Source organism: Dunckerocampus dactyliophorus, unplaced genomic scaffold (genome assembly GCF_027744805.1).
Source record: "Dunckerocampus dactyliophorus isolate RoL2022-P2 unplaced genomic scaffold, RoL_Ddac_1.1 HiC_scaffold_31, whole genome shotgun sequence".
NCBI lineage: Eukaryota > Metazoa > Chordata > Actinopteri > Syngnathiformes > Syngnathidae > Dunckerocampus > Dunckerocampus dactyliophorus.
This window is the reverse complement of record NW_026559867.1, coordinates 32,880-45,000: the sequence shown is the minus strand read 5'-3', so window position 1 is coordinate 45,000 and position 12,121 is coordinate 32,880.

Below are 12,121 nucleotides of genomic sequence, written 5' to 3'. Positions count from 1 at the left end.
ATTCAGAAACCCGTGCCTAGGGTCCTGGAGCCCAGGGGCGGCTGTAAAGTCTGTGGAGAGCCGCTGTGTCCCTGGATGAAATGAGAAAAAGGGTGGAAAAATGGCAAAGTGTCAAGGGAGCTAGGCAGAAACCCATGCCTAGGGTCCTGGAGCCCAGGGGCGGTTCTAAAGCCTGTGAGAGCCGCTGTTGCCCTGGATGAAATGAGAAAAAAGGTGAAAAAATGGCAAAGTGTCAAGGGAGCTAGGCAGAAACCCATGCCTAGGGTCCTGGAGCCCAGGGGCGGTTCTAAAGTCTGTGAGAGCCGCTGTTGCCCTGGATGAAATGAGAAAAAAGGTGAAAAAATGGCAAAGTGTCAAGGGAGCTAGGCAGAAACCCATGCCTAGGGTCCTGGAGCCCAGGGGCCGCGGGAAAGTCTGTGGAGAGCCGCTGTGTCCCTGGATGAAATGAGGAAAAAGGTGAAAAAATGGCAAAGTGTCAAGGGAGAAATTCAGAAACCCATGCCTTGCGTCCTGGAGCCCAGGGGCGGTTCTAAAGTCTGTGAGAGCCGCTGTGTCCCTGGATGAAATGAGAAAAAGGGTGAAAAAATGGCAAAGTGTCAAGGGAGCTAGGCAGAAACCCATGCCTAGGGTCCTGGAGCCCAGGGGCCGCGGGAAAGTCTGTGGAGAGCCGCTGTGTCCCTGGATGAAATGAGAAAAAAGGTGAAAAAGTAACAAAGTGTCAAGGGAGAAATTCAGAAACCCAGGCCGAGCTGCCTGGAGCCCAGGGGCGGCTGCAAAGTCTGTGGAGAGCCGCTGTGTCCCTGGATGAAATGAGAAAAAGGGTGGAAAAATGGCAAAGTGTCAAGGGAGAAATTCAGAAACCCAGGCCGAGCTGCCTGGAGCCCAGGGGCGGCTGCAAAGTCTGTGGAGAGCCGCTGTGTCCCTGGATGAAATGAGAAAAAAGGTGAAAAAATGGCAAAGTGTCAAGGGAGAAATTCAGAAACCCAGGCCGAGCTGCCTGGAGCCCAGGGGCGGCTGCAAAGTCTGTGGAGAGCCGCTGTGTCCCTGGATGAAATGAGAAAAAGGGTGGAAAAATGGCAAAGTGTCAAGGGAGAAATTCAGAAACTCAGGCCGAGCTGCCTGGAGCCCAGGGGCGGCTGCAAAGTCTGTGGAGAGCCGCTGTGTCCCTGGATGAAATGAGAAAAAAGGTGAAAAAATGGCAAAGTGTCAAGGGAGAAATTCAGAAACCCATGCCTAGGGTCCTGGAGCCCAGGGGCCGCGGGAAAGTCTGTGGAGAGCCGCTGTGTCCCTGGATGAAATGAGAAAAAAGGTGAAAAAATGGCAAAGTGTCAAGGGAGAAATTCAGAAACCCATGCCTAGGGTCCTGGAGCCCAGGGGCCGCGGGAAAGTCTGTGGAGAGCCGCTGTGTCCCTGGATGAAATGAGAAAAAAGGTGAAAAAATGGCAAAGTGTCAAGGGAGCTAGGCAGAAACCCATGCCTAGGGTCCTGGAGACCAGGGGCCGCGGGAAAGTCTGTGGAGAGCCGCTGTGTCCCTGGATGAAATGAGAAAAAAGGTGAAAAAATGGCAAAGTGTCAAGGGAGCTAGGCAGAAACCCATGCCTAGGGTCCTGGAGCCCAGGGGCGGTTCTAAAGTCTGTGAGAGCCGCTGTTGCCCTGGATGAAATGAGAAAAAAGGTGAAAAAATGGCAAAGTGTCAAGGGAGCTAGGCAGAAACCCATGCCTAGGGTCCTGGAGCCCAGGGGCCGCGGGAAAGTCTGTGGAGAGCCGCTGTGTCCCTGGATGAAATGAGAAAAAAGGTGAAAGAGTAACAAAGTGTCAAGGGAGAAATTCAGAAACCCAGGCCGAGCTGCCTGGAGCCCAGGGGCGGCTGCAAAGTCTGTGGAGAGCCGCTGTGTCCCTGGATGAAATGAGAAAAAAGGTGAAAAAATGGCAAAGTGTCAAGGGAGAAATTCAGAAACCCAGGCCGAGCTGCCTGGAGCCCAGGGGCGGCTGTAAAGTCTGTGGAGTGCCGCTGTGTCCCTGGATGAAATGAGAAAAAGGGTGAAAAAATGGCAAAGTGTCAAGGGAAAAATTCAGAAACCCATGCCTAGGGTCCTGGAGCCCAGGGGCGGTTCTAAAGTGTGTGGAGAGCCGCTGTGTCCCTGGATGAATTGAGAAAAAGGGTGAAAAAATGGCAAAGTGTCAAGGGAGAAATTCAGAAACTCAGGCCGAGCTGCCTGGAGCCCAGGGGCGGTTCTAAAGTGTGTGGAGAGCCGCTGTGTCCCTGGATGAATTGAGAAAAAGGGTGAAAAAATGGCAAAGTGTCAAGGGAGCTAGGCAGAAACCCATGCCTAGGGTCCTGGAGCCCAGGGGCGGCTGCAAAGTCTGTGGAAAGCCGCTGTTGCCCTGGATGAAATGAGAAAAAGGGTGAAAAAATGGCAAAGTGTCAAGGGAGCTAGGCAGAAACCCATGCCTAGGGTCCTGGAGCCCAGGGGCGGCTGCAAAGTCTGTGGAGAGCCGCTGTGTCCCTGGATGAAATGAGAAAAAAGGTGGAAAAATGGCAAAGTGTCAAGGGAGCTAGGCAGAAACCCATGCCTAGGGTCCTGGAGCCCAGGGGCGGCTGCAAAGTCTGTGGAGAGCCGCTGTGTCCCTGGATGAAATGAGAAAAAGGGTGAAAAAATGGCAAAGTGTCAAGGGAGCTAGGCAGAAACCCATGCCTAGGGTCCTGGAGCCCAGGGGCCGCGGGAAAGTCTGTGGAGAGCCGCTGTTGCCCTGGATGAAATGAGAAAAAAGGTGAAAAAATGGCAAAGTGTCAAGGGAGAAATTCAGAAACCCATGCCTAGGGTCCTGGAGCCAAGGGGCCGCGGGAAAGTCTGTGGAGAGCCGCTGTGTCCCTGGATGAAATGAGAAAAAAGGTGAAAAAATGGCAAAGTGTCAAGGGAGAAATTCAGAAACCCATGCCTAGGGTCCTGGAGCCCAGGGGCGGCTGTAAAGTCTGTGGAGAGCCGCTGTGTCCCTGGATGAAATGAGAAAAAGGGTGAAAAAATGGCAAAGTGTCAAGGGAGAAATTCAGAAACTCAGGCCGAGCTGCCTGGAGCCCAGGGGCGGTTCTAAAGTCTGTGAGAGCCGCTGTGTCCCTGGATGAAATGAGAAAAAGGGTGGAAAAATGGCAAAGTGTCAAGGGAGCTAGGCAGAAACCCATGCCGAGCTGCCTGGAGCCCAGGGGCGGCTGTAAAGTCTGTGGAGTGCCGCTGTGTCCCTGGATGAAATGAGAAAATGGGTGAAAAAATGGCAAAGTGTCAAGGGAGAAATTCAGAAACCCAGGCCGAGCTGCCTGGAGCCCAGGGGCGGCTGCAAAGTCTGTGGAGAGCCGCTGTGTCCCTGGATGAAATGAGAAAAAAGGTGAAAAAATGGCAAAGTGTCAAGGGAGAAATTCAGAAACTCAGGCCGAGCTGCCTGGAGCCCAGGGGCGGTTCTAAAGTGTGTGGAGAGCCGCTGTGTCCCTGGATGAATTGAGAAAAAGGGTGAAAAAATGGCAAAGTGTCAAGGGAGCTAGGCAGAAACCCATGCCTAGGGTCCTGGAGCCCAGGGGCGGCTGCAAAGTCTGTGGAGAGCCGCTGTGTCCCTGGATGAAATGAGAAAAAGGGTGGAAAAATGGCAAAGTGTCAAGGGAGCTAGGCAGAAACCCATGCCGAGCTGCCTGGAGCCCAGGGGCGGCTGTAAAGTCTGTGGAGTGCCGCTGTGTCCCTGGATGAAATGAGAAAAAGGGTGAAAAAATGGCAAAGTGTCAAGGGAGAAATTCAGAAACTCAGGCCGAGCTGCCTGGAGCCCAGGGGCGGTTCTAAAGTGTGTGGAGAGCCGCTGTGTCCCTGGATGAATTGAGAAAAAGGGTGAAAAAATGGCAAAGTGTCAAGGGAGCTAGGCAGAAACCCATGCCTAGGGTCCTGGAGCCCAGGGGCGGCTGCAAAGTCTGTGGAGAGCCGCTGTGTCCCTGGATGAAATGAGAAAAAGGGTGGAAAAATGGCAAAGTGTCAAGGGAGAAATTCAGAAACCCAGGCCGAGCTGCCTGGAGCCCAGGGGCGGCTGCAAAGTCTGTGGAGAGCCGCTGTGTCCCTGGATGAAATGAGAAAAAAGGTGGAAAAATGGCAAAGTGTCAAGGGAGCTAGGCAGAAACCCATGCCTAGGGTCCTGGAGCCCAGGGGCCGCGGGAAAGTCTGTGGAGAGCCGCTGTGTCCCTGGATGAAATGAGAAAAAAGGTGAAAAAGTAACAAAGTGTCAAGGGAGAAATTCAGAAACCCAGGCCGAGCTGCCTGGAGCCCAGGGGCGGCTGCAAAGTCTGTGGAGAGCCGCTGTGTCCCTGGATGAAATGAGAAAAAGGGTGAAAAAATGGCAAAGTGTCAAGGGAAAAATTCAGAAACCCATGCCTAGGGTCCTGGAGCCCAGGGGCGGCTGCAAAGTCTGTGGAGAGCCGCTGTGTCCCTGGATGAAATGAGAAAAAAGGTGAAAAAATGGCAAAGTGTCAAGGGAGAAATTCAGAAACCCAGGCCGAGCTGCCTGGAGCCCAGGGGCGGCTGTAAAGTCTGTGGAGTGCCGCTGTGTCCCTGGATGAAATGAGAAAAAAGGTGAAAAAATGGCAAAGTGTCAAGGGAGCTAGGCAGAAACCCATGCCTAGGGTCCTGGAGCCCAGGGGCGGTTCTAAAGTCTGTGAGAGCCGCTGTGTCCCTGGATGAATTGAGAAAAAGGGTGAAAAAATGGCAAAGTGTCAAGGGAGCTAGGCAGAAACCCATGCCGAGCTGCCTGGAGCCCAGGGGCGGCTGTAAAGTCTGTGGAGTGCCGCTGTGTCCCTGGATGAAATGAGAAAATGGGTGAAAAAATGGCAAAGTGTCAAGGGAGAAATTCAGAAACCCAGGCCGAGCTGCCTGGAGCCCAGGGGCGGCTGCAAAGTCTGTGGAGAGCCGCTGTGTCCCTGGATGAAATGAGAAAAAAGGTGAAAAAATGGCAAAGTGTCAAGGGAGAAATTCAGAAACTCAGGCCGAGCTGCCTGGAGCCTCAAAGCGGATAGAAATAGCGTGGAGAGCCGCTGTTAAGCCAGACGCCCTCTGGCGGACACAGGCAGGAGTTGCAGTAAATGCATTGAAGTCAATGGGCGAGAGTAAGCCATGCCTTGCGTCCTGGAGCCCAGGGGCGGTTCTAAAGTCTGTGAGAGCCGCTGTGTCCCTGGATGAAATGAGAAAAAGGGTGAAAAAATGGCAAAGTGTCAAGGGAGCTAGGCAGAAACCCATGCCTAGGGTCCTGGAGCCCAGGGGCCGCGGGAAAGTCTGTGGAGAGCCGCTGTTGCCCTGGATGAAATGAGAAAAAAGGTGAAAAAATGGCAAAGTGTCAAGGGAGAAATTCAGAAACTCAGGCCGAGCTGCCTGGAGCCCAGGGGCGGTTCTAAAGTGTGTGGAGAGCCGCTGTGTCCCTGGATGAATTGAGAAAAAGGGTGAAAAAATGGCAAAGTGTCAAGGGAGCTAGGCAGAAACCCATGCCTAGGGTCCTGGAGCCCAGGGGCGGCTGCAAAGTCTGTGGAGAGCCGCTGTGTCCCTGGATGAAATGAGAAAAAGGGTGGAAAAATGGCAAAGTGTCAAGGGAGCTAGGCAGAAACCCATGCCGAGCTGCCTGGAGCCCAGGGGCGGCTGTAAAGTCTGTGGAGTGCCGCTGTGTCCCTGGATGAAATGAGAAAAAGGGTGAAAAAATGGCAAAGTGTCAAGGGAGAAATTCAGAAACTCAGGCCGAGCTGCCTGGAGCCCAGGGGCGGTTCTAAAGTGTGTGGAGAGCCGCTGTGTCCCTGGATGAATTGAGAAAAAGGGTGAAAAAATGGCAAAGTGTCAAGGGAGCTAGGCAGAAACCCATGCCTAGGGTCCTGGAGCCCAGGGGCGGCTGCAAAGTCTGTGGAGAGCCGCTGTGTCCCTGGATGAAATGAGAAAAAGGGTGGAAAAATGGCAAAGTGTCAAGGGAGAAATTCAGAAACCCAGGCCGAGCTGCCTGGAGCCCAGGGGCGGCTGCAAAGTCTGTGGAGAGCCGCTGTGTCCCTGGATGAAATGAGAAAAAAGGTGGAAAAATGGCAAAGTGTCAAGGGAGCTAGGCAGAAACCCATGCCTAGGGTCCTGGAGCCCAGGGGCCGCGGGAAAGTCTGTGGAGAGCCGCTGTGTCCCTGGATGAAATGAGAAAAAAGGTGAAAAAGTAACAAAGTGTCAAGGGAGAAATTCAGAAACCCAGGCCGAGCTGCCTGGAGCCCAGGGGCGGCTGCAAAGTCTGTGGAGAGCCGCTGTGTCCCTGGATGAAATGAGAAAAAGGGTGAAAAAATGGCAAAGTGTCAAGGGAAAAATTCAGAAACCCATGCCTAGGGTCCTGGAGCCCAGGGGCGGCTGCAAAGTCTGTGGAGAGCCGCTGTGTCCCTGGATGAAATGAGAAAAAAGGTGAAAAAATGGCAAAGTGTCAAGGGAGAAATTCAGAAACCCAGGCCGAGCTGCCTGGAGCCCAGGGGCGGCTGTAAAGTCTGTGGAGTGCCGCTGTGTCCCTGGATGAAATGAGAAAAAAGGTGAAAAAATGGCAAAGTGTCAAGGGAGCTAGGCAGAAACCCATGCCTAGGGTCCTGGAGCCCAGGGGCGGTTCTAAAGTCTGTGAGAGCCGCTGTGTCCCTGGATGAATTGAGAAAAAGGGTGAAAAAATGGCAAAGTGTCAAGGGAGCTAGGCAGAAACCCATGCCGAGCTGCCTGGAGCCCAGGGGCGGCTGTAAAGTCTGTGGAGTGCCGCTGTGTCCCTGGATGAAATGAGAAAATGGGTGAAAAAATGGCAAAGTGTCAAGGGAGAAATTCAGAAACCCAGGCCGAGCTGCCTGGAGCCCAGGGGCGGCTGCAAAGTCTGTGGAGAGCCGCTGTGTCCCTGGATGAAATGAGAAAAAAGGTGAAAAAATGGCAAAGTGTCAAGGGAGAAATTCAGAAACTCAGGCCGAGCTGCCTGGAGCCTCAAAGCGGATAGAAATAGCGTGGAGAGCCGCTGTTAAGCCAGACGCCCTCTGGCGGACACAGGCAGGAGTTGCAGTAAATGCATTGAAGTCAATGGGCGAGAGTAAGCCATGCCTTGCGTCCTGGAGCCCAGGGGCGGTTCTAAAGTCTGTGAGAGCCGCTGTGTCCCTGGATGAAATGAGAAAAAGGGTGAAAAAATGGCAAAGTGTCAAGGGAGCTAGGCAGAAACCCATGCCTAGGGTCCTGGAGCCCAGGGGCCGCGGGAAAGTCTGTGGAGAGCCGCTGTTGCCCTGGATGAAATGAGAAAAAAGGTGAAAAAATGGCAAAGTGTCAAGGGAGCTAGGCAGAAACCCATGCCTAGGGTCCTGGAGCCCAGGGGCGGTTCTAAAGTCTGTGAGAGCCGCTGTGTCCCTGGATGAAATGAGAAAAAGGGTGAAAAAATGGCAAAGTGTCAAGGGAGCTAGGCAGAAACCCATGCCTAGGGTCCTGGAGCCCAGGGGCGTTTCTAAAGCCTGTGAGAGCCGCTGTGTCCCTGGATGAAATGAGAAAAAAGGTGAAAAAATGGCAAAGTGTCAAGGGAGAAATTCAGAAACCCAGGCCGAGCTGCCTGGAGCCCAGGGGCGGCTGTAAAGTCTGTGGAGTGCCGCTGTGTCCCTGGATGAAATGAGAAAAAAGGTGAAAAAATGGCAAAGTGTCAAGGGAGCTAGGCAGAAACCCATGCCTAGGGTCCTGGAGCCCAGGGGCGGTTCTAAAGTCTGTGAGAGCCGCTGTGTCCCTGGATGAATTGAGAAAAAGGGTGAAAAAATGGCAAAGTGTCAAGGGAGAAATTCAGAAACTCAGGCCGAGCTGCCTGGAGCCCAGGGGCGGCTGTAAAGTCTGTGGAGAGCCGCTGTGTCCCTGGATGAAATGAGAAAAAGGGTGAAAAAATGGCAAAGTGTCAAGGGAAAAATTCAGAAACCCATGCCTAGGGTCCTGGAGCCCAGGGGCGGCTGTAAAGTCTGTGGAGAGCCGCTGTGTCCCTGGATGAATTGAGAAAAAGGGTGAAAAAATGGCAAAGTGTCAAGGGAGCTAGGCAGAAACCCATGCCTAGGGTCCTGGAGCCCAGGGGCGGCTGCAAAGTCTGTGGAGAGCCGCTGTGTCCCTGGATGAAATGAGAAAAAGGGTGGAAAAATGGCAAAGTGTCAAGGGAGAAATTCAGAAACTCAGGCCGAGCTGCCTGGAGCCCAGGGGCGGCTGCAAAGTCTGTGGAGAGCCGCTGTGTCCCTGGATGAAATGAGAAAAAAGGTGGAAAAATGGCAAAGTGTCAAGGGAGCTAGGCAGAAACCCATGCCTAGGGTCCTGGAGCCCAGGGGCGGCTGCAAAGTCTGTGGAAAGCCGCTGTTGCCCTGGATGAAATGAGAAAAAGGGTGAAAAAATGGCAAAGTGTCAAGGGAGCTAGGCAGAAACCCATGCCTAGGGTCCTGGAGCCCAGGGGCCGCGGGAAAGTCTGTGGAGAGCCGCTGTGTCCCTGGATGAAATGAGAAAAAAGGTGAAAAAATGGCAAAGTGTCAAGGGAGCTAGGCAGAAACCCATGCCTAGGGTCCTGGAGCCCAGGGGCCGCGGGAAAGTCTGTGGAGAGCCGCTGTGCCCCTGGATGAAATGAGAAAAAGGGTGAAAAAATGGCAAAGTGTCAAGGGAGCTAGGCAGAAACCCATGCCTAGGGTCCTGGAGCCCAGGGGCCGCGGGAAAGTCTGTGGAGAGCCGCTGTGTCCCTGGATGAAATGAGAAAAAAGGTGAAAAAATGGCAAAGTGTCAAGGGAGCTAGGCAGAAACCCATGCCTAGGGTCCTGGAGCCCAGGGGCCGCGGGAAAGTCTGTGGAGAGCCGCTGTGCCCCTGGATGAAATGAGAAAAAGGGTGAAAAAATGGCAAAGTGTCAAGGGAGCTAGGCAGAAACCCATGCCGAGCTGCCTGGAGCCCAGGGGCCGCGGGAAAGTCTGTGGAGAGCCGCTGTGCCCCTGGATGAAATGAGAAAAAGGGTGAAAAAATGGCAAAGTGTCAAGGGAGCTAGGCAGAAACCCATGCCTAGGGTCCTGGAGCCCAGGGGCCGCGGGAAAGTCTGTGGAGAGCCGCTGTGTCCCTGGATGAAATGAGAAAAAAGGTGAAAAAATGGCAAAGTGTCAAGGGAGCTAGGCAGAAACCCATGCCTAGGGTCCTGGAGCCCAGGGGCCGCGGGAAAGTCTGTGGAGAGCCGCTGTGTCCCTGGATGAAATGAGAAAAAAGGTGAAAAAGTAACAAAGTGTCAAGGGAGAAATTCAGAAACCCAGGCCGAGCTGCCTGGAGCCTCAAAGCGGATAGAAATAGCGTGGAGAGCCGCTGTTAAGCCAGACGCCCTCTGGCGGACACAGGCAGGAGTTGCAGTAAATGCATTGAAGTCAATGGGCGAGAGTAACCCATGCCTTGCGTCCTGGAGCCCAGGGGCGGTTCTAAAGTGTGTGGAGAGCCGCTGTTGCCCTGGATGAAATGAGAAAAAGGGTGGAAAAATGGCAAAGTGTCAAGGGAGAAATTCAGAAACTCAGGCCGAGCTGCCTGGAGCCCAGGGGCGGTTCTAAAGCATGTGAGAGCCGCTGTTGCCCTGGATGAAATGAGAAAAAAGGTGAAAAAATGGCAAAGTGTCAAGGGAGAAATTCAGAAACCCATGCCTAGGGTCCTGGAGCCCAGGGGCGGCTGTAAAGTCTGTGGAGAGCCGCTGTGTCCCTGGATGAAATGAGAAAAAAGGTGAAAAAATGGCAAAGTGTCAAGGGAGCTAGGCAGAAACCCATGCCTAGGGTCCTGGAGCCCAGGGGCCGCTCTAAAGTCTGTGAGAGCCGCTGTTGCCCTGGATGAAATGAGAAAAAAGGTGAAAAAATGGCAAAGTGTCAAGGGAGCTAGGCAGAAACCCATGCCTAGGGTCCTGGAGCCCAGGGGCCGCGGGAAAGTCTGTGGAGAGCCGCTGTGTCCCTGGATGAAATGAGAAAAAAGGTGAAAAAGTAACAAAGTGTCAAGGGAGAAATTCAGAAACTCAGGCCGAGCTGCCTGGAGCCCAGGGGCGGATGCAAAGTCTGTGGAGAGCCGCTGTGTCCCTGGATGAAATGAGAAAAAAGGTGAAAAAATGGCAAAGTGTCAAGGGAGCTAGGCAGAAACCCATGCCTACGGTCCTGGAGCCCAGGGGCCGCGGGAAAGTCTGTGGAGAGCCGCTGTGTCCCTGGATGAAATGAGAAAAAGGGTGAAAAAATGGCAAAGTGTCAAGGGAAAAATTCAGAAACCCGTGCCTAGGGTCCTGGAGCCCAGGGGCGGCTGTAAAGTCTGTGGAGAGCCGCTGTGTCCCTGGATGAAATGAGAAAAAGGGTGGAAAAATGGCAAAGTGTCAAGGGAGCTAGGCAGAAACCCATGCCTAGGGTCCTGGAGCCCAGGGGCGGTTCTAAAGCCTGTGAGAGCCGCTGTTGCCCTGGATGAAATGAGAAAAAAGGTGAAAAAATGGCAAAGTGTCAAGGGAGCTAGGCAGAAACCCATGCCTAGGGTCCTGGAGCCCAGGGGCGGTTCTAAAGTCTGTGAGAGCCGCTGTTGCCCTGGATGAAATGAGAAAAAAGGTGAAAAAATGGCAAAGTGTCAAGGGAGCTAGGCAGAAACCCATGCCTAGGGTCCTGGAGCCCAGGGGCCGCGGGAAAGTCTGTGGAGAGCCGCTGTGTCCCTGGATGAAATGAGGAAAAAGGTGAAAAAATGGCAAAGTGTCAAGGGAGAAATTCAGAAACCCATGCCTTGCGTCCTGGAGCCCAGGGGCGGTTCTAAAGTCTGTGAGAGCCGCTGTGTCCCTGGATGAAATGAGAAAAAGGGTGAAAAAATGGCAAAGTGTCAAGGGAGAAATTCAGAAACTCAGGCCGAGCTGCCTGGAGCCCAGGGGCGGTTCTAAAGTCTGTGAGAGCCGCTGTGTCCCTGGATGAAATGAGAAAAAGGGTGAAAAAATGGCAAAGTGTCAAGGGAGCTAGGCAGAAACCCATGCCTAGGGTCCTGGAGCCCAGGGGCCGCGGGAAAGTCTGTGGAGAGCCGCTGTTGCCCTGGATGAAATGAGAAAAAAGGTGAAAAAATGGCAAAGTGTCAAGGGAGCTAGGCAGAAACCCATGCCTAGGGTCCTGGAGCCCAGGGGCCGCGGGAAAGTCTGTGGAGTGCCGCTGTGTCCCTGGATGAAATGAGAAAAAGGGTGAAAAAATGGCAAAGTGTCAAGGGAGAAATTCAGAAACTCAGGCCGAGCTGCCTGGAGCCCAGGGGCGGCTGCAAAGTCTGTGGAGTGCCGCTGTGTCCCTGGATGAAATGAGAAAAAGGGTGGAAAAATGGCAAAGTGTCAAGGGAGAAATTCAGAAACCCAGGCCGAGCTGCCTGGAGCCCAGGGGCGGCTGCAAAGTCTGTGGAGAGCCGCTGTGTCCCTGGATGAAATGAGAAAAAAGGTGAAAAAATGGCAAAGTGTCAAGGGAGAAATTCAGAAACCCAGGCCGAGCTGCCTGGAGCCCAGGGGCGGCTGTAAAGTCTGTGGAGTGCCGCTGTGTCCCTGGATGAAATGAGAAAAAAGGTGAAAAAATGGCAAAGTGTCAAGGGAGCTAGGCAGAAACCCATGCCTAGGGTCCTGGAGCCCAGGGGCGGTTCTAAAGTCTGTGAGAGCCGCTGTGTCCCTGGATGAATTGAGAAAAAGGGTGAAAAAATGGCAAAGTGTCAAGGGAGAAATTCAGAAACTCAGGCCGAGCTGCCTGGAGCCCAGGGGCGGCTGTAAAGTCTGTGGAGAGCCGCTGTGTCCCTGGATGAAATGAGAAAAAGGGTGAAAAAATGGCAAAGTGTCAAGGGAAAAATTCAGAAACCCATGCCTAGGGTCCTGGAGCCCAGGGGCGGTTCTAAAGTGTGTGGAGAGCCGCTGTGTCCCTGGATGAATTGAGAAAAAGGGTGAAAAAATGGCAAAGTGTCAAGGGAGAAATTCAGAAACTCAGGCCGAGCTGCCTGGAGCCCAGGGGCGGTTCTAAAGTGTGTGGAGAGCCGCTGTGTCCCTGGATGAATTGAGAAAAAGGGTGAAAAAATGGCAAAGTGTCAAGGGAGCTAGGCAGAAACCCATGCCTAGGGTCCTGGAGCCCAGGGG